The 27,529-nt window shown below is 40.7% G+C and overlaps 1 protein-coding gene across 4 annotated transcripts in view; it reads left to right on the top strand.

Moving 5' to 3' along the window:
* The window catches only part of PDE8A (phosphodiesterase 8A), a 148,122-nt gene that overhangs the window by 33,076 nt on the left and 87,517 nt on the right, over positions 1–27,529 (top strand). The gene's annotated exons all lie outside the window — the stretch shown is intronic.

The following is a 27,529-nucleotide window of genomic DNA, read 5'->3' as shown; positions in this document are numbered from 1 at the left end:
TACTTTGATCTGTAGTGTAGTCCTACATAGCGCTGCCCACTGCAGATACCACTTTGCATGTTGAAGCCAGAGCTGCTTTACATGTGCTGCCAAGCTGATAGCAGCGTTGGAGTGAGGACAGTGGCTGGGCTTGATTTTCATGGATTGCAGCTGCTGTGTGACAGTGATAAGAGATCTACAGCAATTTTTTTTAAACTTTTTTCTTTTTAATGTGCAATATGCAATTCCTTCTTAGAGAATAGTTCGCTGATACCTGTGTATTTATAAACTAATTGATTTGGTTTATTCTTGTGCTTTGTCCTTCCCCCCTCTCTGCTCTGATTGTGCAGAAAATTTAGTCTTGCTGAGAGCTGATAAAACACCTGCTGAAGGTAATGGGTACTGAGCTTTCTGACTTGAGTTTAGCTAGCTGGGTTTCTTAGCTTGGCCTTGGAGGAAGAGTACATGCTGTTCCACAGAAGTCTGCAAACCTTGGCTGACCACAACCCTACTTTAAAAGATCCCATCGTATGTTACAGAAGCAAGTATCTAGGGTCTTAGATAGGGGTTCCTCCTTTCACCTCTTGCGTTAATATTGCCGTGGTCTGTCCTTAATGTTTGTGATTTCTTACTGACATGGCTAGGGTAAAGCCCTACAGTAATTGCAGCAATACTGATACTAATGTGCTTGTGACGGCATAGTTTATGCCATTTGAGAGTATGCATACAGTGGTATAACTTCTGTAATAGAAGATTTTCCTGTGTTTCTTGATGTTTCTGATTTCAGCAAAGTCTTAGGACAGCCCAGGCTAGGACTGAACAAGGAATGTTACCTAGCCTTGAAATGTCAGTGAGGGCGTTGGATTTCTAAAAAAAATATTTTTTACTGGCAAAATCCCTGTTACAGATAAAGTGATATCAGGAAAAAAAAATTGGCTAACCTATGAAATTCTAATATTCTAAGGTATTTGCAAACCTTTGCTACGAAAAGGCTTTTTTTTTTTTTTTGTCAGCAAAGCTGCCAGGCAGTAGAACAAACACAGGGAACAGTCCTTGAATCAGGACAAATAAGTGATTGTTAATGGCCTTTGTCCTCTGTTGCTGTTTTTGTGCTTTTAGTGTTGGACACTTTGCTCTTCAGAACTTGCTGTAAGTATGTAGCTCTTCATTCTGCAGCTTCAGGTTATTAAGGAAAAGTTGAACTCTCAGTTAATTAATTGCATTGTTTAGTACTCAATAGACTGTTAATAATTATCTCCTGAAGCTGTCCTAGATTTGTGTTTAAGTATGTGACAGATGATTACTGTACAGAAGATACCAATTTACTAGGTATGATTTGGTGGCAATTTGATAGTAATGCAAAAAGGCAGCTTGTGATACAAGTGCCGTGATGCCACAGCTGCTTCTGCAGCAGCAGAACAACTTTTCTGATGCTTGACAATGTAACTTTGGCATCCAAATGGTCTGTAGCTTATCTTTAACTCGTTCAGTTATATATAGTGCAGGTTCCTTCCTGCAGCCCCTTCTGGGAGATGCAGTTTTTAAAAATCATTTCCCTCTTCTTGCTTTTGCCATTTTTTTCCACCTTTGGTTGCCATTTTTATGTTTCTAATGCCCCTATATGCACCTATAATTTATTTTTTCACAAGCAGTATACCTCGTCTCACTGACACATTTCACATCAGCTCCTCTCTCAGCACTTTTTCTTCTTTTTTTTTTTTTTTTTGATGAAGTGCTCTTGTTGGGTTAAGGTCTTTAAAAAAAGTCTAGCTTCTTCCCACCCAGTGGCCCACAACACTACCCTAGAAATGACAGAATCTTTTTTTGTTTACAAAGAAGCGTAGCTAGTAAACAGATCTCTCCCTGAAATTCTTTATTTAGTACACACAGTACACTGTTAATGATTTGCACCAAGGTCAATAGCCCTTAAAATGCCATTATTATAAATCAATATGATATTGGAAGAGTATTTTCATAGTTGTGTACACAAAATCAAACGAACCAGAAAAGCATTTTTTCTCTTAACTTCAGCTAAAAGGCAGTAAACTTCATTCTAGTCTGCCATACTAGAAAAATGTGGTTTTTTTGAGCTTTCAAAATTGCAATGCTTTTTTGTGCTTAAAATGTTTTCCTTGCTGACATTTTAAATTGTAGGTATGTTTTTGTGTTGCTTAACCAAAATAAGTAACATGTCGTGGGCTATTTTTTTTTTCATAGCACAAAGCGTAAATAATTAGTTGATGTTTACATTAATTATAGTTTGGAGATATGAATTTGACTTATTTAAATATGAAGGGAGATTGTCATAAATGATGTTAAGCATGGACTCCCAGTTTTGTATGATTCAGCTGGTGCTGACACATTTCATAGTAAAGATTAGACATTTTCCCTCTCTTTCTGTAACCACATCAGTTCAGATAGTTGCTGCAAAAAGGGAATACTTACCCAAATAGTTGTGATCAAACTGAACTTTGTTCTGAAATGGAAAATGACGACTGCCTGCCGGTGTCTGGGAACTACCCATGGCCCAGTGATGATGGCTTACAAACTTTCCCATGTTAGACTGTAGATAGGAGATAACTAGTTGGAAACATCAGGAATTGTTTCCTCGCTGGGAAATCGTTTTTCTGCCTTACTAGGGATCTTGACGTGGCTTCCCAAAGTACTGAAGCTCAAGCTAGTTTTGGGGCAGCTTGCTTTCTGACAAGCACCGAGTGGGAGGAATCATTACCTTTCCTCCAGACATACTCCCAACAACTGCCATCATTGCCAGCTCTTTTTTTCCAATGGCCATGGTGTTGTGCCTCTAATGTAATTAACTGCTATTTTACGTCTTTCAATACCCTTCAGGATTTGCCTCTCTCTTTTGCACTCGCAGAGCTGGTGACCATTACAGAGAGGACTGCAGGTGGTCCGTGGGTGCCTTCTTGCTTATGGAGCTGCATCCCATAACTCCCTACTCTGCAGTCGGGTTTTGGGCCACCAACCATTCCTCTTTGATTTCTTGGGAGTAGTGTCAGTAGACTGAGAGAGGCCTGACTCTCATCTTGATTGCACCGAGATGGGGAGGGAGTTTCATTTAAGTGATATTACACAAGAAAACAGAGTGGTGTGCCAGTTTGTGAGACAAAGCCTTTTACTTAGGTCTTTATACGCGTACACTGGAGCTTGAATCCCATAGAATTACCTGAAAGGCTGGTTTTCTTAGAGCCATTATTAGACATTTTAGCCCCCTTTTTTTTTTTCTTTTTCTTCTTCTTCTCCTGTCTAATATGGCACTGCCAAAAACTGGAGGCTGGTCCGTAATGGTTTTAGCGTACTGAAAACTGGTGCCATGTTAGAGCTGCAGTGTGCACGCAGGGTAGAGCATAGGTGAATGACCCCTGCTGGCTCAGAGAGCTCGGTGCTGAACAAAACGTTCCAGCCTTTTGGAAGTCAGCTGGGTGTCGGTTGCTGGGATGGTCATGGTCGTCATTAATACCACATGCAGCCAAGAGCAGAAATGACAGAAAATATATAATAAAAGGAGTTAATATAGGTGAATTTGTAATGTTGCCACGACAAAGCCTGTAAAGTTAGGCTTAGCACAAAGCCATGGCAGTGCGTATTGGTGCAGTAGCTTCATCTAGGCAGGAGATAGGTTTGCTTGTTGTAGGGAAGCAATTTGTTGAGCCAGCAGTCATTTCTTTTTATAATATGCCAGTTCAGCCCATGGGAAATTAACCTAAAATCTAATTATTGTGCATATTTTATTCTTTGTTCTTTTTCCCCGCTTTTTATATTATCTTTCCAAAATACCTTGCCATCTATAAACATTAGGCCATTACATTTTTGAAGCTCATGACAGCATTTTCCATAGCTGTGCATTAGCTGGCATTTGCAGGGTAAACGTCCTCCAACCAGAAACTAAGCAAGCTCAGTCTCTGTGGTACACTAAGTCCTCATGTGCCCTGGGATCAAGAGTCCCTAGTCTGTTTTCATGTCACTCACATGATGTTGTTTCACACTTGGAGTACATCAATGGGTCAGCACTTCCTTGCTTTTTGAAAATGCTTCTCTTTTTAGGAAAAGCAATTGCTTGATTCTAGCTGCACTTAGTAAAATAACAGCTTTTTAAGACTAATAAGTGTATATTTCTAAACTTTCCAGCACCTTTCCAAGCAAAGCCTAGTATCATAGAATTAGAAATTACCCGACAGTAGAAAGAAACTTTCACAGCAACAGCAAATGCAGCACAGATAAACTAATAGGGCTTCCTGAGAAAGGCCTTCAGTATTTTCAGAGATTGCTTTACAACCACCAGATTACTCTTTAAAAATTCATGAGCTCGATCACATTGTGCCCTGGCAGAAATTTTTGGAATATAGAAGGATGTTTTACTTAGTGACTTGTGGGTTTGCGTTGCTCAGGCAAGAAGATAAGATGGTCAAATAGAAAAATGTTAACTTTGAATGATGTATAGTGGTCAGTCAAGGCCATAGTATAACTTGTCTGCTTTGTGACAGATAAGCATCTGGAGTGCAAGGACTACACACATTTATTAGCTTAAAAATTCTCATTTAGCTTTGTCTAAATTGTAGGAGCTTTTTTCTGTGACTGGAGCTTTTTTTCTTTCTTTTTCCCCCTAGATGCAAATGATAGCCAGTCTTGCTGAAGAAAAGTGTTAATCAAAGGCATAATCAACATGATATTTGAAAAAAAAAATATAAGATATATTTATATAAGTATATAAAATATCTGAAAACTGTCCCATTCCAATAGTTCAGGAATGACTGACTCTACAGCTGAGTAAATTCTGTTCTTGTGGGTGAGTTGTTGGCGAGGGCAGAGAGGAGAGGGCTATGCTTCAGTGAAGAAAACTGGTTTGGGAAGGAAAACGAGTGATGAAACTGTCTAAGTGCCATTGATGGTACTGCCTTAGCGCCCTCATTTGTGTTAGCACAAATATGAGGCACATAAAAAATAGGTGGCACACGTAGCTTGTAGGTATCTTTATAATTGTTTTTGGTAGCCAGTCCAAAAAAGTGGAAAGAATTAGCACTAACAAGAAATCCCATTTTAAAGTGTAAACTTGCTAGGACAGGAATCAGTTTTTCCTGTATGTTTATAGGGCTGCTGTGCAGTTCAGTGCTTACATAATACAAATGTAAAAATAAAATAAAACCAGTGATGATGATGGCAGGAAGTGGATCCTCTGTTAATTCACTCTCCATAATGACATATGCTTTTCTTTTTAAACTCATTCTTATTTATGCATTAGGAGAGTGCAAGAGTTTCATGTGCAATTAGAAGTAATTTAGTTCAGTAATAGATGACTTGTTCATCTGCTGGCATAATTAATGATAGCACTGGTATTCAGTGTCCCAGTCATTTATAGTTTTAAAAAAATAGCACTAAAGCTATCAAACTGCAGTTATCAACAGGAGATAAAAAAAATCAATCTTGTTATGTACAAAAAAATTATATTGCTCATTTCCATATATTTGCATGGATATATTTTTATAATCAAATGTATTTGGAATGAATTTTAATCCCTGATGTCTTAAAGTAAAAAAAAAAAAAAAAAAAAAAAAAAGAGAGAGAGAGAAAAGCATGAAGACAATCCACGCTGGCTGCGCGGAGTTGTTTTCTGCATCTGATTTTGCAACCGCGCTCCCCAGTACATGGCGTCGCCCTCCCCGCGGCTGCCCTGGCTGACGTCAGTGGTGTTACTGCGGGTGAGCCGCCCGGCCCAGAGCCCTCCCAGGGCAGGACACAGCAGTCTAGGGGCAGCTGAAAGCGAGCCAGCCAGATGAATTTCTCTGTTCATAGAAAGTGGTTTTCCTGACCTGTTGCACCGAGCCCGAGAGAAACCAACAGGTTTATCAGAATAAAATGTATCCCGACGTTTTAAGCTGAAACATTTTTGGTGGTTTGCTGAGTTGGGTGTCTCTTAGGAAACACAATATGCTAAACCAGAACTAGATAATATACGCTGACTGTATTCCTTCAAAAACAAAGCCAGGGGGACAGTTCACCACAGCCTCCTAAACCCCAGCCTTTGCAGTGCCCCAGGTGTTGGCTGGAGCAATCCCTTGTGCTTCCTGCGGCTCTGCTGCCAGACAGCGTGGGCCAGGAGCCCTGGCATTGCAGCTTCCAGGTTAGCCTGAGTGCTTGAGATGGTAGTTCTGGCAGTTAGAAAATAAACAGGAGCTATAAAATAATTAAGAGTACTTGGGGTATCTTTGGTAATATCTTAGACCCTAACTGTAGTACAGGAATTGCCTGAAGTAGGTCTTGATAGTAAGATATTCTAAAGTATGGTCTAAAGCAGCATGGTCTGAGCTGGGACTTCAACTTCTCATAACAATTCTCTTCTTTCCTGCCCGTAAAGGCAATGTCAGCTCTGAGCGAGCAGTCCCCAGCGGGTGGCTGAGGTGGCCAGCAGCGCCATCTGCAGCAGAGCGCTGACCTTAGAGGGGCCTAATGCCCTGGGGAGAAATGGTATTTGTTTAGCTTTTAAATGATTAAATTGGGATTAAGTTGGATATGTAAAAGACTGTCATGTATTTCATGTTCTCAGCTCAAAGATTAAATAACTGTTTCCCAGGATGTAGGAAGAAATCTTAATATGGACCGAAGAGCAGTACTCTTTTGTTTCCAGGGAAGCACGGGAGACTTGTGTCTGATCCAGCTGCAGAGGGTGTTGTTCATGGGAACGGCTTTGTACAGCTTGATCCTTCCTCGTCTGAACCAGTGAAGAAATCTCTCAGGGTATCTAAAGGGCAGAGGTAGAGTACTAATACGTAGAGGAGCGTAAATGAGTTTGGAATGACCAGGCCAGCCAGGGTTAACAGAAGTAGGAGAGTTTTGTAAACACCAGGACTCGTTTTTGCAGAGTACTGCAGTGATAGAGCTACACTGCTTCCAGTACCAGAGCAAGCTAAGTCAGCGCTACCTTTGATATTCACCGCCCTGTGTCCTACTATGTTGATTCCCTCACAAAAAGTTGAGAAGACCAAGCCTTTAATGAGGTGCGGGCAGGAGCCCGGAGCCCTTTCTGTTCAGTGCAACCTGGACAAGGACTCTGAGACCATGGCAGGGCATGGTGTCTCTGGCACCATGGGAGGAGACTGCCTGTGCAGCTCCCGCCAGGAGCACACTAAATCCCAAAGGTTGGGGAGTATAGTGTGTGGGAATCCTACAGGGAGGTCAGCAAGCCCGTGAGGGGTTTTTCTATGCTTGGTCTTGTGAAGGAGGGAAAAATTGCTGGCTGCCCAGCAGAGTTCAGAGTATAACAGGGCAGAGTTTAGGCTTTCCAAGAAGCTGCATACCTTCTCTTCCATGTCTCTTACCTCTTTGATTGTTCCCATATGATTTTGACATACCTCAGTAATATTTGGAGATCTGTAGCTTGTGCCTCCAGTTGCACGTGCAAATGGTGTATGCCGGCTGGCAGAAAGCAAAGAGGACAGGCTGTGGTTATCCTGCCGTGGAACTGTTTCCAGAAGTGACTCTGTAAAAATGACAGCAGGAGGTTCTTACACTTGTTCTCTCTCAATCACTCTCAGATAAAACTTTGCTTAGTTTACAAGTCAAAAGGTGATTTTTCTAACAGCCAATATTTCAAACTCTCACATTTGGGTTTGACAATCAAGCTGTTTTCTGTCTGAATCTTACTTCATTGCCAGTAATAAAAATTCCAGCTCGCTCAGCCATGGTTATATTGGTTTTGCAGAGCTAACAGTAGTAAAAACTTGTTTTTGTCAGCGAAGTTAGCAAGATTAGGTCTCAAAGAAATGTCACCACGGCAACAGATGTATAGGAAAGTGCTCTTTCTTGTTGGTGACTTATCTTGGACCAAGCACTACTGAAACAACTAAGTGCTTGTTTTAACATCATCAGCCTTTGCTCTTTCCCTTGCCTAGGTAAAGGAAAAAGGATCTCGCTGTGTAAGTGTTGTTGAGGCTTATGCAACTTACTATGCATTACTGACTACTGCAACAAAAATGTTCCATGTTATAGGACATACCTCCTTCTTCCTTGGTTTTAGTGCCAATATTTGAATTTCAGCCATTAAATCATATCTTATCAAGCAGATTTTTTTTCTCATGGAATTCTGAAAGCTCCACTTAATTGCTGATGGGACCCATTCTTGTTACATGCCCTCTGTTTACTATTATTTCCTTTCTTCAATAGCATCATGCAATTTCTATTCTGATTTAATCCTTCATAGAGGTGACAACTACATTTTGAAAAAAAGAAAAAAAAAGGAAACTTTTTGGTTTAAAGGAAAATGCAAAATATATCTGCTTAACTTTAATCTGTTTACTTTGCAGTCTGTCACCGGAATTATCCATCTTCCCAGCCTCCTGCTGTTTGTCATTTTCGTACTGTTACAGAGATTGTTATCAACAGACAAATGCTCCTTTGAAGTAGCAGTGTAATTTCAAAATCTAGTGTACATTAGTCCTATTAACAAGAATCTGTTATCTTTTTCCCTTTCACTTTTAACTTTCAGATGTGAACAAGACAAGTATTTTATAGTACCATAAAATAAAAATTTCACAAATTGAGGCAGTGTCTTTTGAAGATAGAGAAAAAGCATATCAACTGTGGAAAAGGCTGTTGCCGCAGTAGAGTGATGCAGTCCCTCTGTGATAGCTTCCTTGATCTTCTATTTGAGAGGAGTTGTGGGATGTCTCTCGGCTTTTTAATTGTGGCACTTATTCTTGCTTATGGTGGTGCAGAAGGCAAGGGAATTGATCATGCCAACCCATGCAAGAGCAGAGCCTGTGCAAGCTATCCTACGTTGCCACTGCTGTTGCAAATAAATTGCTGTTAGCAATGAGAACAAACTTTAATGGAGAAAAAGCAAACAGGAAAGATTACAGTATCGTAAATCAGCACATGTGAACCCTGAAAGTGCAACTTGGAGCTGGGGGAGGAGAACGGCTTTCTGTTCTGCACGGACATGGCCCAGCACTAGGCCTTGACCTGGAGCAAGGCTGCGGCCTGCCGCCTGACTTGGCCCGTCAGAATAATGTGCCCATGTCAGGCAGGCTGCCTTTCATCTGCCTTCATGGATCTCACACACGGGCAGGCAGCAAACTGTGGGACAGTTGAATTGTTTTAGTATTTCATTACTCTGTTTTTTGGCGGTGCTAAAGCCCATTTGTTACTCCATGACTGGAAGTGGCCTGGTACATGCGCGAAAGCTGGACGTTCATCTGTTAAATGATGGCATACCTGGGTACACTGGTAGATGCCAGAATTTCTTACATCACAGCTGGAAATACAGTTATCACAAACTTGAAAATACGTTATTTGGTGCTAGCGATAAATAAATTTCTGCGTTATGACAGTATAAGGGATATGGCCTTCCAGGGACTCCATATCAACCAGTGTGGTTGATACCAGTAGGAAGATTTCATCGTCTGGTTTCTTTGTAGTCTGAAACGTGCAGGGGGCACATTGGATATGAGGGACTCTTGTTTTAAAGAATAGGCAGTGCCTGTATTCTGAGAATTAATTTGACAACATTGAAATCTGTGGTATCCTTGTTTAGAAATGGAAGAACTTCCAAAATGCATTGCCTCTCTTTTGGTGGACCTGCTGCTTGTTCGCATGTGTGGCCCAGTCCCTTGAGTATCTTACAGAAAATCAGTAAGCAGTGCCTTTTGGTTTGCCTTTCCTAACTGCATTGTTTCCCCTTTAACCGAAGGCAAAGGAGCTTTTCTAACAACTGAATCACAGAATATCCTGAGTTGGAAGGGACCCACAAAGATCATCATGTCCAACTCATAGCTCCACACAGAACTACCTAAAAATTAAACCATGTTTCTGAGAGTGTTGTCCAAATGCTTCTTGAACACCAGCAGGCTTGAGACGGTGACCACTTCTGTGGGGAGCCTGTTCTAGTGCCCGAATGTAGCGTGCCTTCTGCATTGTAATTTATGGAGAGCAGATAGGAGACAGATATGTGGAAAAAATGAGATGCTGTTAGTTTGTAGTGGGAGCAAGACTGTGTCTTGCTATGTAGATAGTCATGCATTTGTAGTCTGCTGAGAAACCAGTGAAGACTCCTCCAGTAGTGCATGTTTCAGTGGCTGGCAAGTATTTATTATGTGCAGTGTCTAAACTCTTCAGCCTCTAGCCTCGTTAGAGGATAGACACCCATGTCTTATTTTGGAGTCAGTGTCTCCATTAATTAGAGATTCCGGTAATACTCGCTTGAGGGTTAAACTGCTCCCAAAGGATTATTTCCAACATTGTTTTTCTTCTGCTCTTTCTCCTCCCCAGTATATTTGTTCTACTAAGAACCTGTTTCACCCCCGATGGGGTTTATGTCCTACCTCCAGTGACAGTGCTCATTCCTCTTCATTGCAAGGACTGCTGTGTCCAACAGAAAGCCCGGCTTGCAGCAATGAGATAAATTAAAATGGGCACTTATCGGTGTGAGGAGCTGCGTACTGAACCGACTTTGAAGCTCTTTTCCAACTGCCTGCTGCTGGGTCCAGCTGTCTGTCCTGATTTGGAGCAGGAAGTATCATTTGGAGATTATTTTGCCTATGAAGTTTGTACTGTGGAGGTTGTTAGTCCTTGCTGTTGATTCTAAGCCCCAAGCAGATCAATAGTGAACACAGGAACATAAACAAAACCAAATTAGACACTGCCAGTTTGAGGTTTCCCCCTCTGTGGGGCCCTTGTGGTTCATGGGCTCAAGCTGTGAATCAAGGCGACTGTGTTGCCACAGTGATCTCTTAACCAATGGCAAGTGTTGTGTTCCGTAGGCTCAGCGTGGCTATTTCATTAAATTTGGCAGAGGAACGTGATTTGCTGTGATCTTTCTAGCACCGCTAGTTCTTCTTGCAAAGTTATCAACTCAAAGGGTCCAGTGTCTGGGTTCAGTGGGAGTTTGGGGTTCGTTGTTTCTTTCTCTTCTTTAGACCAAATGTCTTCGTCTGCCAGGTGTAAAATTTGGGGATGCTAGTGTGACTTTTTTTCTTACAAAGCCTACACAAAACAGATTTTGCACTAAACAGCCTGCCTTTTATAGTCTCTGTTTGTTACAGACTGAGGCCCTTTCAGTTTACATTTGCCCCATTCCTCACAGTGAAGATTATTACTTTCTTCTGCCTTTTCCCCTAATCTGTTTGTTTATTCCCATATATTTCTGGAATAGTTTAACTAAAGCTGGGAGTTCAGTGAAACTTTCTGGCTCAGACTGCCTCATGCTTCTGTGCAAAGTATCCCTTCATGACACTCAATTTGCTGATACCGTTCCTTTGGAAAATGGACTCTATTTCCAAGCTTTTTTGGGGAGCTGCGGGAGAGGATACCTCTTCTTCTTCTTCCTAAATCATTGTAAAAGGCTTATTCCTGGAGAAGCTCTGCAGGCTCCCACAACCAACAGTACCGAAAACACGCATGAAGATAGGTATCTCTTCTGATCAAAGTCTTTTTTTTTTTTTTCCTTACTGAATTAAAACATGAGTACCCAATGCTGATTTAGGAGACAACACTTTCTGGATAAAGCAGCAGCCAAGTGGCATTTCTGATGATCTGTATAGTGTACAAATACTCTGAATGAATACCTTAGCTCTTCCTTTTGATGTGGAATTAACCTTTCAGATGACTCATCTGTGCTTTTGGGATTATTCAGATATAGAGAAGTTAAGAAAATGGTCAACATATACATCTTCAATTTTTTGCTGTACAACCTTAGGTAGCTCAGGCCATATACACATTGCTAATGAGAAGTGATAGACTTTCAACTGTGCTGTCAGAGTTAGGGTCATTGGCAGCAGAGTGAAGGAAGGCTGCCAGGTACCTGCTGTCTTAGCTGCCTGGGAAAGCAAGCCCTCCTGGGTCAAATGGTGGTAGATTCCAGGTATTAAAAGAAGATGAGTTTGTTAAATTAAGCTTCCACATTTTTTCTAGTGGCTCTTAAACAAGGCTCTTGAGCCATTTGGAGAAAAAAAAAAAAGGTAAAAAAAAAAAAAAAAAGGAATAGTTAGTAGTCCTTAAAAAAAAAAAATCAGCATTCTGGACATGAAAAGCTATTTTCTGGCCCTTGCAAACTGGATAAACTTCTGTGGGGTGAGTGCTCTTGTTTGTGTATGTGGCTGATTAGCATCAGCCCTCTACCCAAGATTGTTGGTCTGTGTCAATCACATGTGGATCTAACGAAAAATGGCATTCTGCAGCCAAGTCCAGTTTCTGATGACTCAGTTGGTAGGGTGTGCAGCCAAGATATGTGCCCTTCAGTGACATGAAAACCACAGCCGTTTGTGGAAAATAGGGCTCTTTTCCTTTCCATAAAGCAAGTGGAGCAAAAGAGTTTGCAAATATGGCATATTTTCTAGATAATAAACTTGCTTTTTAAGAGCATGCTGTGAAAAAAAAATAATAAAGAAATGTCACTAAGAAAAATAAAGCAATTTGTAAGTGTATCCAATTGGGTCAAGTTCTTACGTACACAATGAAGAGATGCAAAATGTCAGTGTGTGGTGTTTAGTAAGAAGCCAGTTTAAGAAAAAAGTTAACTCGTAGGAAAAAAGATTATACAAGGCTGTGAATGTGTCCGTTCTCGTCTTAAAGTCAGTCAAGCCTTGCTCTTAACATAAACCAAATTTTGTGTTGAAATCATTATATCCAGAGAAAGAAATAGTAAGCTGATATGTTTTCTAACCAAACAGAGTAAAATTTTATTCAATGCCAGGCCTGAGATTTAAAGCAAAACAATTTTAAACCAAAATGGTTTTAGAAGGACGTAAATCACTTATACATAAATAATTTTTCCCAATCACTCAGCACTAGCAAGGTTTAAACCAAATTATTTTTGAAAAAAAAATGGTTTTGTGTCTGCAATAGGAATGATCAGCATTTCATCGTATGTGTGAATATACATTTGTTTGCTAATGCATCTTATTGAAAAAGGAATTTTAAACAACCATATACCAGTCTTTTTGCATATAACCTGCACTGCAGATAATTAACTGTTCTAAAAAGGAAAAAGGAAAATTTGGAAAAAAAATGTGTCTAGACAATCTCCACGTTCAGATAAGCTTTAGAAAACCAGCAGCAGGAATGGGTTGGGGAGGGAGGAGGACCAGAGGTGGGTTGACCAAGAGAAAACCTGTGGGGAAAAGGAGCATAGCTGCTTTGGGTACACTCATGGGTCACTCGTGCAACTGCCTGAATCGCACATTTGTTACAGATAACTCCGGGTTAGGCTGTGAGAGTGTGGTAATAGCCTTGTCGGTACTGTCTGATGCAATGGGAAATGATTGATGCTCAGACCTTCCCCTCTGCGAGTGAAATCTGTAGATACTTTGACAGGGATGCCAGGAGTGAGCCTATTTGAATGTGTTTTTCCTCTTGAGTGTATATGCTTAATTCAGTTGTTGGGTGAAAGTGCGCTGTGCTACATAGGAGGTGGTCAGCAACTGATAAAGTCAGGCTAAAATTGTAGCAAAGCAAAGTTTGATATCTTTGAATAAAAAAGAAGTTGTGCCTGAGAAACAGCATCTATCTCTGCAGTTAAGCAATAGAGTATTAAAGGTAATTTAAATCTTTAATTACTTTTAGATACAGAAAAGATTAAGTTTTTGGGAGGAGTACAAATTACTGAACTTTTTTGCAACTTTTGGAACCCTGTGACTGTGAGCATTTTCATCTTTTCTGTGTTAGAGGGATATCCTTAAACCCAGTGTCATTTTCCTTTGGAAAAAAAGGAATGTCTCTTTAAGGACTGTGAAATCAGAAGCAGAACCTAATGCTACCTGGATGAGAAGAGCATTTCTGAAATCATTTTCTGGGTTTTTCTATAATCCCCCCCCATCTCTTGTTGCATGTTTTCTGTTGTGTAATGGTACATATTTCTACTCAAACTCAGTGAGCTTTTTAGCAAAAATTGGACCGATTGAATGTCTTGCTTTCTTAAAACAGTGGATTCTGGCATTTTTTTTCTTACTTGTCTTCTGAACTGTCAGCAAGGAAGATTTAAGGGCTTTCAGTAGAGGTTTAAACGACTGGCTTTCTATAAACATTGCAGCTTTCCAGTTGTATGTGTAATGTTAGACTTGCTGGTGCTTTGTAACAAAATACCAGACTATTTATTTCCCTCTTTTTAATATTAACAGAACATTTTTGAGAATGGAAATATAACATCTTGTTACACAGAGCTCTGAAATTTATAGCAGTTTGTGATGTTCTTTAGCTACCTTAGAAGCTTTGTGTAGACAACCAAATCGTAATTTTTAATAGTAGTGCTACTTATGGCGTCTATTTTTAAATCATTTTTTTCCTTCTGATGTTTTTAACCATTCTGTTTGTCTTAGAGACTTCAGAGCTATCCAGTAATACACTATTAAAATAATAATCCTGATGGCTTGGATATCTGGACAAGGTTTCTGATTTAAAAGGAAAAAAAAAATAAATCCAGACTTTTAAAACAAGGGATGTTACCTAATCTTTCCCATATGGACATTTTGAAAATGAAAAACAGTTTCTTAAATAGTAATTCTTCAAATGCAGGTAACAACAAAGCTGTGAATTTGCAAAAACAGCTGAAATGAAATGACGAGTCCTGGAAGAGTTTGCCATTAAATTAGCTAATAGTGCTTGCATTGCCATCCAGAATGTTGCTTTCAAAGTCTTAAATAAAAACAGTAATAAAGTAGTTATATAATATGGTGTTAGTGAAAAGGGAGATATCCAGAAAATACTGCCTTTAGGAAATGAGTTAATTAGTGAGCTTTATTTCTCAAAGTATAATTTCTGGGATATTTTTGCAGTTTCAGAAGATTTTTTTTCTGTTATGGAACTGTGATATGGGCAATGATTTTGTCCTTTTATGCCAATATTGTTTTAAAATTAAAACAATTGAAGGGTGTTATCCTTGCTTTTCTTCATATAATCTTTCTGTATCATACCTACTACTTGGCTTATGTTTTCTTCTGAACTAAGAGAATTTTCTTAATGCCATACGTCCGTGGGAAGTGCGCTGAGACAATGGAAGGAGTGATGGGTCAGCAGCCAGTTTTTTCCCAGTAGTGCTTGTGTGCAGCTCATCTAAGTCAACCTGGTTTCCTGCCCTGTGTAAAAACCTGAGAGACCTCACGAAGCTGAAGCCAGTAAGGTTCAACTGAAATTGCTTTAAATTAACTGAGGCCAAAACAGACGTAATTTTATAGGAATTTATTTTATGGTGGGGTTTGTAGAGTCATTTGCTGTAAATGTTTCCTGACACAGTTCACTAGCAAGCACTTTTTTTGTTTTATTGTTATTTTATCAAACTTCAAGCATTGGCTTTAATTTGTCATTTGGGGTCTGCCTCAGGGGTAACGTGTGTTTGTGCTTGGCTGTGTGTGAAATTTTCAGCCCAACGGGTTCCATTGTTTGTAGGTGTGGTACCTTTATGAAAGACTTATTTGGCCCATGTTAAAGCCCTGGAAATGTTTCCTGTGAAAATTTGTAATACCTTGGGACCAGGAACCTGACAGTTATCTGTAGTTTGGTGGGTCTAGGCTGTCCTGAAGAATCGTATCTGACGTGAGGCTCTGTGGAAGAAACATTGGGCAAGAATTTCTTCTCGATGGGTGGCTCTCTTTATTAGTTTTGTTTGTTTGTTTTAATTTTCTGACTGTAAATATTTTTCTATCATATAAATGATGTTGACGTTATATGGGAACAAACAGTGTTTACAATGGGAGGAGAAAATTAACATTAGATTATTTAATCGAGGGAGAAATTGCTGTATATTGTACATTTCAATAAGTATGCTGCTCGCAGGGAAGGGAAAGACTGCAGAAGAATTTGAAGAAATCACATTTGTGTCAAGTTCCACTAATGCTTGAGAAGGATGTGCACAATATAATTACAAAAACGTGATGTTAATAGGAAACACATAATTTAATCTTTTTTACTTTTTATGGCAGTTAATAAAAAAGAGCATTCTGTGTGTAAATCCACATATATAATGATTCTAATGTTGCAAGAAGCATATTTAAAAGTAAACCGAAATGTTGGTACACAGAAAGTTATTTTTAAACTTCAGTAAGTTCTGTTCTCCATTGTTTAGAAATACCCAAAGGAAATGGCTGTATGTAATGGATTAACAGTTTATACATTTTCCTGTCCACAGCTGAAAAAAAAAATAAAATTATTGGTGTATGGACTATGAGCACTCGGTATCCAGCTATAAATTTCACAGACTTTAATTTGTAGTGATTATCATATCTTTTCCAAGTATTTCAAGCCTGTTTTTCCTTTATGGTATTGTGGACTCTTTTTTGTCAAAACGTATTACTAACTGGTAGCACATGGCAACTGGATTTATTAAATAACAATTTATTAAGATGTCATTAAAATATTACAGCCAGCTGCCAGCTGCGGAGCAGTTACAGTAGTTGTAATGTGCATGTTGAAGCTGTGGGCTACTCCTCAGCTTGGGAGCTGTCATTTTTATACATTCTGCATTTTGTAAACCTTCTGCCTTTCAGCCCTACTTATTTTCATTCCATCCCTTTCCCCCAGACCAAAATCTCACCAAGCAAAACACCCAAAAAGACAAGCTACCCTTTGGCTAGCATGCTCCTTGCCAGGACCACAGATAATTAAAGACTATCGGGTTCTGTAAAGAGTCAAATTCAGAAGTGTTTTTATTTTTTAAGCTCAATCTCAGGGAGAGCAGAGCGTTATTAGCATTTTCAGACTTCATTTGACTCAAACAATTTGGGCCTGTTCCCACTGACCTAATTAGAAGCAGCCCCGGAGCAGGGGTGCGAGGGGCCGGGCCTCGCCTCCCGCCTGGCCCCGGCGCTGCCGTCGCGTGGCCCCGCGGGTGCGGAGCTGGTGCGGGGCCCGCAGGAGGCCCGCAGCAAAGCGAGCCCGGGAGCTTGGGGGAATGGAGGCCGCTGGCGGACTGAGGCCGCGTTGGACTTATATAATGCGATAATTGTGGAGCAAATGTGGCTCGTTCCCTTTTCGTTCCTTGTTTTGAATGCCTCTCTTCAGAGTGTTTGAGCGTTTTATGGAAGACCTTTTGGTTGGCTGGAAAAGGAGGACAACATCTCTTTCTATAAATGGAATAATAATTGCACTGTGCGCTGGCCAGCAGCGACCAACATCTGGATCCTGGTTATCGGTTATCTTTTAATCATAAATATGTAAAACGTCTTTCTTCTCAGTTGCTCTTTGCCAGAGCCCAAGGCGTAGTCAGGAGGGTAGAGTTATCGGCTGTGTGCTCCTTGCCTGGAAAATCGGGAGAGAGGTGGCAGAAGAAGCAGTGATGGCAGGTCAGGATGGCATTCTGACTGCATGAATGTGCTCTCAAGAAACTAAAAATTCTCCTCGTGCTTATCAGTAGCATTTTTACCCTTGGATGTTTAAGAATAAATAGAGAATAAAGAAAACATATGAACATATTTTGGATGTTGAAAAGAAACACATTGCACGTCGGCCAAAGGTGCAACATAGATGGTGAAAATAAGTTAGATCCATGCAGAAGGGGGCGGCACAAGTCTCGCTCCCTCCCTGGGGCTGAGAATGGCTGTGCCTCCGTGCCACTCCGCATTGCTGCCTACTAATGAAGAAGGATGTTGGTGAAGACTTCTGTGTCTCTTTCTTTTAAACAGATTGTGACTGTTTCTTTGAAAGGTGTAATAGCAACTTGAGTGCAGCAGATACTCTATACTGATTTGAGCAGAAAATAAATCTTTGCCCGAAGAGGAGAAGTGTTAAAACTAGCTGTTCGGTAACCTAGCCCTGATTCACAGAGGATGTGAAGCCTCATAAAAATCAATTCCTAATTAGTGTAAGAATTTTGGTTGGAATATGATCTTAATGCATTCCCATGTTGGAATTTGCAGTTATGTATTTTAGGGCTTCCTCTTCCAGTAGCAGGGTGGTGGTGGTTGGCTTTCTTTTTTCAGTAGCCGGGTTGGTTTTAACCCTTTTTTTTTTCTTTCCTTCTATGTATCAGTGTAACTAAATTATTCTTAAGTCGTTGTCAGTAATGTACCAGCTCTTTAAAGAAGAGTATGCTGATTTGGTGCGGCTTAATTTAGTGGAAAAGGATGGGATATTTTCACACAGAGTTTAGTTGCTAGCACTTTAAAAAAAAGTTTCAAAGGCCTGTCTTTTTTAAATGTGACCTTTACCTTCTTAATCTCGAGGGAGAGAGAGGCTGGAAAAGCAGAGCTGACTTCTGCAGTTACGATAAACAGACATTTATCAAGCATAATCTGCCTACACGCTGGGTTGTGGAAGCCCATGGCATCACATTTCAGGTGAATAGAGCTCTTACTTAGGGCTCTATCCCACAGAAAATATTTGAGGTTTTTCAGTCTATACAACCCTAAAAGATGCAGATTTCAGCTTTGCAGGAGGCTGACCAGTGTAAGGGGAAACTGGCCTGCTGTGGAAATCTGAAGCCAACACTTCAAGCATCGTCAGCTCAGGTTTGGAGAGTGGTACTCGCAAACCTATGCTGTCAGCAGGTCAGCCACCACCACGCTGGAACCTCTTCCCTTGGGAAGGTGCTTGGGTCTCCCAGGGCTGCTGGGCCAGGCTGACTGGGAAAGGTGGGACTGGCTGACTGGGGGGTGGGAATGGACAGACACAAGAATGGGACGCACAAGACAATGTGGGGAGGGAAGTGAAAAGAGAGCTCTGTGGTTGTAAAAATGGAAAGAAATCCAAATAGGCAAAGTATTCTGAAAGATTGGAAGGATTCTGTGGGAAACAAAAATGAATTTGAGAAAGTGAGCATGGAGAAAATGGAGACCAAAGCTGAACAGAAATGCTAGAGAAAGTGGATAGAAAGGAAGGAGAAAACTGGAGTGTATCATGTATAATATGCCCCACGTGAAAAATAATGAACCAAGGATTTGGCAGTTGCTAAAAGAAAAAATCTGAACGTTTCTGTCCTAGCTTTCGTTGAGGGGAGACCTCAAACTCTATGCTTTGAATACTGCAGAGCGCACACACTTTTTTTGAGTATTTGCCATGGGTAGCATTTTTTTTTCCTTTTCGTGGACTGGCAGCTATGGAGATTCATTTCAAAACAGATCAAAACTTTAGGAAATGTGGCTGCTTTTTATTTTAGTTCTAAATCTGCTTGCATGGAAAAACAGTGGAATAAACTCTTCAATTTAGAGATAAAAAAGGATTCTCTTTGAAGGGTGAAACCAATTTTTTAAGTTGAACACATGAATTATCTGTGAGAGAAGTTTTTCAAAAACGTTCAAATAAATATGCTTTGATAGTGGTGAGGAGTTTTAACAGGTGGGTGGATTGAAGTACATTTAGTGTGCTCCTGAGTCTGCGCTACTAGAAATGCAATAGCATTGCAAAAATCTAATCGCTAAATGATTTAATGTGAAGAGTCTTAGGAAGAATTATAGCCATATGATATCATTCTTTAAGGATGTCACCAAAAGTTGAGTCCTCAGCAAAACCTACTGTCTCCTGCTCTTTATCATGCTGATCAATGCTAATTTATTTGCATTTCAAAAAAGTGAGTAGCCCAAGGACAGATGGAGAATAGGATTTTGCACAGACTAGTCTAGAAAAGTGCTTTTTCAGGTGGTACTCCTTTTGTGCTTACAGGTACACGTTTGTGTTGATGGGTGACTTGGCAAGGCTTTAATTTTCTCTTGATTTAGTTTTTCCAAATTGAAATCCAGCAGTCCCTCGTTGCAGATCTTGCAAGGGTAGTGCTGTTAGAACGAGATAAAAGGTGAGTTTATGGTCAAGGAAGATATACAGCCATGTCTTTGGCTGAGTGATTTTACTAACTGAAGATCAGATTGTGAACTCCTCGGGCTAAGGACTCTTTATGATGTGTTTGTACAGTATCTAGCAGAGTGAGCTCTGGCGTGCCATTAGAGTCCTTGGGCTCCATCACAGCACAAGTAATGAATAATAAGTAGGTAGGTGGCGGTTGTACTGGTTGGCTGCCCTGCGAGATCTTAACTCCTCTTTTATGGACATATATGCCGGAATTTCCTTGGCATCAGCCTCAGAATAAGTACTTCTGTTTGCCTGAAGGAGTTCTGCTTCAGTTACTTACAGTATTTAAGGCTGAGATCCTAAGTAGGCTACACACAAGCAACTGTAAGGGCTGGCTTTGGAAGTTAACAATGCCACAATTACCACTTAATGTATTAGAAATCCAAACCTAGTTCTGTAAATTAGTGCAAAATATTTTCCGTACCTTATTGTTTTCTGTTTTTTTCTGTGGTATCTCTAGGGTTGTCAACACATTATTACTTTTAATTTCATGCAATTATAAGAGGCCATGTTAAACTAAGCCCCAGAGCTATTTGCCTTTGCTTTCTAGCATAACTGGTAGGATGGAAAATAAGACTTGATTTGGTTCAGCCTTAAAAATAAGATAAAAAAGATTATACATCAGGTAGGAGTTTGAAATCCTGCTTCTGCTGATTAAGACCCAGTCACATGGACGAGCCTAACTCACCTGCATATCAAGTTAGACCTTATTTAATGAGAATTTCTCAGACAAGTGTTTCCCCTGCTTTTTCACCACATGCCGTTAAACAAATATAAGGAGATTGAGGAGTTCAGTGTTAATGTAGCTGTGGCAGACTAGCAAAAGCTTCCTGACCCACATGGGAATGGCCATGCTGCATCCGTCTGGTTATGGGCAGCACGGGGCAGTGAGCAGCTCGGTGGTCTGGGGCTGGCACCCTGCTGCTTGTGTCTGCGTTGGCAGTGTCACTGCTAAATGCAGTGCTGAAAACAAATAGTAGCACGAAATGATGTATTCTTGTTTAGATAGTTGAAAGTGTGCGTTTTTTCCCTCTTTTTTGGATTCTTCCTCTTATATCTTCAATCTATGGCAGTACTTTCACTTAGCCCATGATTGCTTTCTAGGTTATCGTTTTTGTTTGGGATCTTGTCAGTTTGGAGGTCTAAATTAGTGTTCGTGTGTTTTATACACACTACGTTACTTGACCTGCTCAAAGACCTTGAATAGAGTAGAGATACGGGTCCTTACTTTTTGTGCCATCCTTTTGCAGGCCTGATGTTACTGTGGTTTTACCATTTCAAGCTCTTTGCTGGGCATAACTGCAGGGTCATTGGTCTAAATATCCAGGATTGCCCATAGACTTAAAAAATAAATATCTGTTTACCATAATTATTATTCTCTAGTCCCCTGAAATTGTAGCTGTTTTTCACTGAGAAACCTCATATTTTTGTTAGCAGTTCTTCATCTTTTAGTAGTTCGGTCACTGTATTGAATTTTTAGATCTAACTGGTCTTTTGGGCAACTTATGTATATGCAAATATACATACAAATGGATATGTGTTTATTATTTTTTCTTGGACCCTTTCTAATAAGCCATTTGTTGGGAATGTTGTCTTCAATGCAGGGAGAGAGGAAGTCAGGATATGTTTCTTCCCACTTGTGGTGGGAAGAAAAAAAAAAAGCTTCTCAGAAATACCCCAGGCCTGCAGCAACCGCTGCCAGCTTGCGTGGCACAGAACCTCTAGTTTCATTCTCCAGCTTTGCATTTAAAAAACCTCGTATCTGCTTTTTTACCTGTCTACTCATTTTGTATTTGAAAGCTCCTTTAACAGTTCCTTCTTAAATATTGCTTGATCCAGAGCCCATTCAGATAAATGAATCCATTCAATCAGAGGAGGAAACATATTGTTAAATGCTGCTCCAGAGGAACTGAGACTGGGGTGACTCTTTGAGCTGCGTGCTTCTGTTTGCCACAGAAACTATATATTACATTTAGATAGGATTTTTGTTTGTTTGTTGTTGGTTTATCTTGTTTTAAAGCAAAGTCTACTGCCACCTTTTCCAAAATGGGGCACTCAGATAATAATCCTTCAGTGATGTGAGGGTAACTTTCAGTGTGGTTTTAAGAATTTTTTTTCTTTATGCACTAGTTTTATTTCGATATCTGGGAAAGGAGAAAAGACAGCTGGATCATGGCCTCAGAATTAACACTGACTGAGAAATTTTAAAAGAAAGAAAAGCATTATGGCTTTTGTTTTGATAATATGCGGAATTAGCTGTTGTAGAAGCTAATAGTGTTGAAGTTGTTGACAGAAGGCAATACATGGGAGGAGGTGCTGATACAGAAAATCTTGGGCCAACACATTGCTGTTGCGGAGGAATCCTGATAAATTCTCAACAGCACACGTGTTTCACTGTGCATCTTCACAGTGAAGATATGGAGATAGGCATCAGTACGGGCCCTCAGCGGTGCCTGGTAGTGTGGCGTCTTCCTCTTTCTAAAGAAGTCTGTGATTGAAATCATTGCTCTTGAGGCTGGCATTTCTGCCCTGCACCATTTTCTGCCAGGCTGGGTACCCTGCGTAACCTGGGTAGCCTGTGCCCACCGGGAGGGGAGCATGCAGAGCACCGGGTGTCTTCAGGGTCTGCTCTGCTGCTGCCCCGAGATGCTGCCAACATCTTCACAGCTCTAACTCCGCTTGCTCGGTGAGGAGCCATTGGCACTTAATGGCGTCCCACTCTTTTAATAGGAGTCTTTAGGTTGAGGGAGACAGTGCATTTGCTTGGGATGCTTAGTTAGCCTAGCACCAGTACAGAGCTCAAGAGGCATTCAAAAGGCAGAAGAATTTATATATGATGACTTCATTTGTACTGGGCGTTCAGAAGAGAATCCTAAGGTCAAATCTATTTTGAGTCTGAGAAATCTCTTCTTGTCAAGCGCTTTGTTTTCCACATGGCTGAACGCTTCTTGGTGGGTGCTGTGTAGCTGCATCCCTAGCTGTTCCCAAAGAGGTGCCCAGCAGCCTGTTGTGATTTTCTTTCTCATTCCTTCTGCAGTTTGCAATTTTTGTTTGGTTTTGTTCTCTTAGCTGTCCTTCCAGATAGTAGCACCACAGCAGATGTATTGATCCAAGCTGACAAGAAATGGCACTTCCTGGATGTTGCTTTTCTCTTTCTACTTCTCTTCCCCAAGTCAGCTGCTGACGAGCAGGAAGAACACAAAGGTGATGTCCAGCATTTGAAAGTTTGCTGCTGCTGACGTGGGGCAAACCAGACACAAGCCTCAGACCAACTTCCTGAGAGGCTCAAGGGCAGTAAGTTATGTAAACAAGAAAGTATCCAAATTTGTGCCGCAGCAGCGGACGACAGGATGCTCTGCGGAGCTGGGGTTCAGTTTTGTCAAATTAGGCACTCATTTTTTTCTTTAGTTATAAGCGACAGCTTCAGTGCTGTTACAAACGTTTTCACTAATTTGGGAGTAAAAAAAGAGAATAGAATAGAGGTGGGGGGAGAACAAAAAAAGATGAAAATGTACTGTATTGGGAAGTACTTGTACTAAGTATTGACTTAAGTCACACAGTGACTTGAAACAAGTTCTCAGGGCATTTGTCTTTGCGCATGATAGAAGTCAGCTTGTCAAAAATGCACATACTGTGCTCTGAGTCAGAGCAATACAAAAAGTAAAATGTTTGATCTATAGCCTATTAGAAAACAAAGAGCCAATAAAAACACATTATAACATCTTTTATCGTCCCTTTCAACAAAAGAGGCCACCCAGCCACGGAGGTACACTATTACTAAGTTTTCAACAGAGTGACGTAATACTAAGTTAGGGTCATCAGTGCCCTGAGACCATTTCAGCAGCCCTCACCCTCACTTTAAACATGAGCATATTGCACTTGGTTGGGTGCTTCATCCCTCAGCTGAATCTGAATTGCAGAGAATTTTCTATAAGCCGGCCCCACGAGATGGCACAGGGATTGGAATTAAAGGAGCAGATTTCTTCTGCTAATTCTGTCTCTGCTCTGACCAAGGAAGGGAGGTAAATGTCTTCTCCATGATTAAATGCCAACCAGGAACAGTTTCACTGTTGCTGGCTCAAACTATTTCATGTGTTTTTTGTGCTTTGAAAACCTAAAAGCTTTGACATGGTGTATACTATGAACTGATGCCAAGCTGTGACTAAACAATCTCATTAAAAATGCAAGGTAGCTGAAGCAAATATTTCCTTTGAAGAAGCACTATCAGTTAAGTACTCATTTCCTCTTTTAAGTCTTACATTAAAGGGGCAAAGACAGGTGGGCTGATAAGAGCAAGATAAGGCTTGTTGAGTTAGTTTACCAGCTAATTTGGCAAAAAAAGCAGTCTTGTTTCATGCAGTTGTAAGAGTTTGTATCACTTGTATTTGTTGTGTGAGGCATCAACTGTCTAAATATCCAGTATAATTGTGAAATGTTTTTATATGCACATGTAACCTGATATATTTACATATTTTCCACAAGATGTAATATTAGTAAGATAATATCTCACCTACATAGTACCCATAATCTCCGATGCTAATTCTAAGCCTCCAAGTAGGCTTTCCTTTACCAACAGTGAACCCAGACCATGTACAGTAGTGATGTTTGTCTCAGTATTACTAGAACTGCACTAGAACCTGGGCATGCTTGGTGATAGCCCAATACTTGGCTCTTCTACATGCTCCACCAACAATGATCCAAAAAAATCCACCTTATGTGAGTCTGCTGTGTGTTTCTGAAACAATTCAGCTATGCATTTTCTTAAAATGAATGAACAGATGAAGTAATTTTTCTTAGTGGGACATTCTGGCTTGCACGCTGGTCAGTGGATTGCTCCATGAGGAAGGGGTTCTTTGGCTAGAGAGGTACAACAGCCCATATTCTCAGCTGTCTTTGCCTGTTTCTTGTAAGGATCTGCTCTCTGAGCCGGTTTGTGGTACCTGCTGCCAGCCATCTCCCATGTGTGCAGGCAGGAGACGCGTTCTGTACAGGCTGAAGCGTAGCTTGGCCCTGACATCCCGGAGGAATGCAGTAGCTCTAGGATACGAGTGCAGCTGATGGCATTAATGAGCAGTTTTATGGTAAGGTGAGCAAACTGTTTGGCATCTAGGTACACAGTATGCTTGGCAGGACCAACTTTAGTGATTAACTGTAATCCTGTCACTCATTTTTTCTCAATTTCTCAAGTCATTTTAAGATACAGAAAGCAAAAATCTTTCATTGCTTTCCTAGCCAGAACATTGGACACTGTGTAGAAGTCAAGAAAACAAACTTGGAAGTGTCCTATGGCAGAACTGTTGTGAGTCTGTTCTACGTAACAGACCCTCTCATGGATATTTTGCCCACAGATGTTAGGAGAATGTAATTGCAGTTAATAATAAAAATGTATACAGTAGTGTAAGGCTAAAGGCTAGGCCTGGAAGGATTCCTGTTGGTTTTAATGGGCTTTGGATAAGGCCCTAAGAAAACACAGAAGACACTACAGAACAGACTAAAATCATGGTTAATTTTTTTTGGCACACCACTAGCCTTTGAACCTCTACCCTTTCCCTTTTCCATCCTGTGAAAATGCAGAAGTATTTTGATCCCAATATACAAAGGTGCTGTGAGGATCAGCCTCCCAGACTGGGCAGCCCTATCAAAATTTTGGGAGGGTTAGCTCTGACGCACAATATGTTGTATTGCTTTACAAAACACATAAACATCCCATTACTGCTCTAAAAGGTTTATCAAGTGAACGTATAGATTTCTTATTCCTCTAAGGGGATTTCTAGCACCCAGTTGTGAGTCATAACATTAAAGTCTGGAAGGAAAGAGCATCTTCAGAATTGTCTTTTACCTCTTGTTTTAGTGGTCTCCCAAGTTTTACTCTGGGTCAAGATGCATTCAACTTTAGAAGATGGGAACATGAGGGATTACAAGACATCCGTGACTTTTTCCATGAGAAAGTAATAATAAACTTTCAGTAATTTAAGGATAAGTTCAAGCTTTTCTCTGGAGACTTGTACATGTATTTGCAAATGAGATAGTTCTGATGTCTGCTAAGGAAAAAAAATAATATCTCACAACAGGAAAGAATTCGTTTGGAGGAATCTCTCCTCTGCTGCCGAGACTTTTAACCATTGTCTGCACTAGAGAAGCTTCAGGCAGGGTTCCCAGCATTGCAAACACCAGCTCTTCTCTGCAGGAACCAGCAGTGAGCAGAGCCCATGGGTGCGTGCGTTTCCTCGTGCTGTTTGCAGCACTGCGACCATTTGCACAACAGGCTGTGAGGGCCAGATTCTGACCACATTGCGATCTAGTGGGCACTTTGCCATTTTCATCAGTAAGATTAGGATTCCTTCTAATGCAGTGGTGCGGAAACACCAGGGCTGTAAAGCCACATACCAGATCTCACGGCTCTGAATCACAGGGGTCTGAGCAGGAGGAGCATGGTGCTGAACTCCGGGCAGCCAAGGTGGCCCCGTTCCCACACAGGGCACTGCTGCAGGCTGGCTGGGCACCAAGGCTGGTGGCAGGGGCTGCTGGCGGCTCAGGGACGGGTGGTGGGTGGCCGCAGCCCCCCACTGATCGAGGGTGCAGTGTGGCAGGTGAATCACCTTCGAAGTTTGGCCAGATCTGTGTCACCAGTAAGAAAGCAGCAGCTTCTTCGAGTAACTGGTGTTTCATTAAATATGTTCATGGCCTATGAATTAAAAAATAAAAAATAAAAATAAATTCGAAACAGTTTCCTAATCACTTTTCCTTCTAATGTCATTAGCTAAATACATTGTTTGGAGTGCTGCTTATTAGCAAGTGTGCTTGCTGTAATGTGAAATATAGAGTGGTAACTCAGCATCTTTAAAATATAGGAGCAGGCTTGTTGAACATGTTCAAATATCAGCATTACAATTCAAGTTCATCTACTACCTTCCATCCTGGATTAGTGACCGTGGTGTCAGAAACCAGGCTCACATCTCCTGCAAGGAAAAGGATGCAGCTGAGCGGTGTTCATTGCGTGCCACCTCGCAGCATTGTCAGAAGATTGTGTCCTTCATAACTTTAAAGATGTTGCTAGTCCCTCTGGTGTGCCCATTACACAACACAAATTGTTTTGCTCCATTTCTCTTCACTGTGCTTTCCTTCCTACCTTTTGTATTATGGACTGAGGTGCAAAAGGAGCCTTCACTGTTTGTTTTTTATTATTATTATTGTTTTGTTTTTTGTATTTTTTTGTGAGAAGTCTGTCAAGATAATCACTGAGTGGTGAGTGGATCCTTCCAGCAGGTTTCTAACATTTTTTTAAAACAGTCCTGGATTGCTCCGAGCAGCAGAGGTAGTGAGATTTCTTGTGTGAGGCTTAGAAACCAGCTCTGCATCTGGTTACGATTTGCGACTGGATCTTGTGTTAGCTGTGCAACCCAGAAGGAGATAGCTTGGATCTGAGGAAGAGAAATTCTTCCATTTGTGCCAAAGGTGACAGCTCTTCCCAGGAAAGCTTTGTCCTGTCCCTGGTGGACAGGCAAGGGAGTATGTAGGGCCCCAAAATTATGTTATTGCCTTTGTTTTTTTTTCCATCTCTTTCTGAATGTTCTTTCTGGGCATAAGTGGCCCTTTAATGGAATTATTTTTTCCTGTATCTCATCACAAGAGCTGCACATTCATCCTTGTGTTTGGAAAAGTTTCTAAATATTCACATAAGCTTCAACATTATTTATTTTCTTTCGTAGCTTAATAAAATCTTGGGTTTCATTCCGACTAGCTTTCTTGAGGGATTTACAGAAGGCGAGTG

The sequence above is a fragment of the Anser anser genome (genome assembly GCF_964211835.1).
Source record: "Anser anser genome assembly, chromosome: 10".
Taxonomy (NCBI): domain Eukaryota; kingdom Metazoa; phylum Chordata; class Aves; order Anseriformes; family Anatidae; genus Anser; species Anser anser.
Note: the sequence above shows the minus strand (reverse complement) of the source record. Positions and strands in the feature narration are given on the sequence as shown.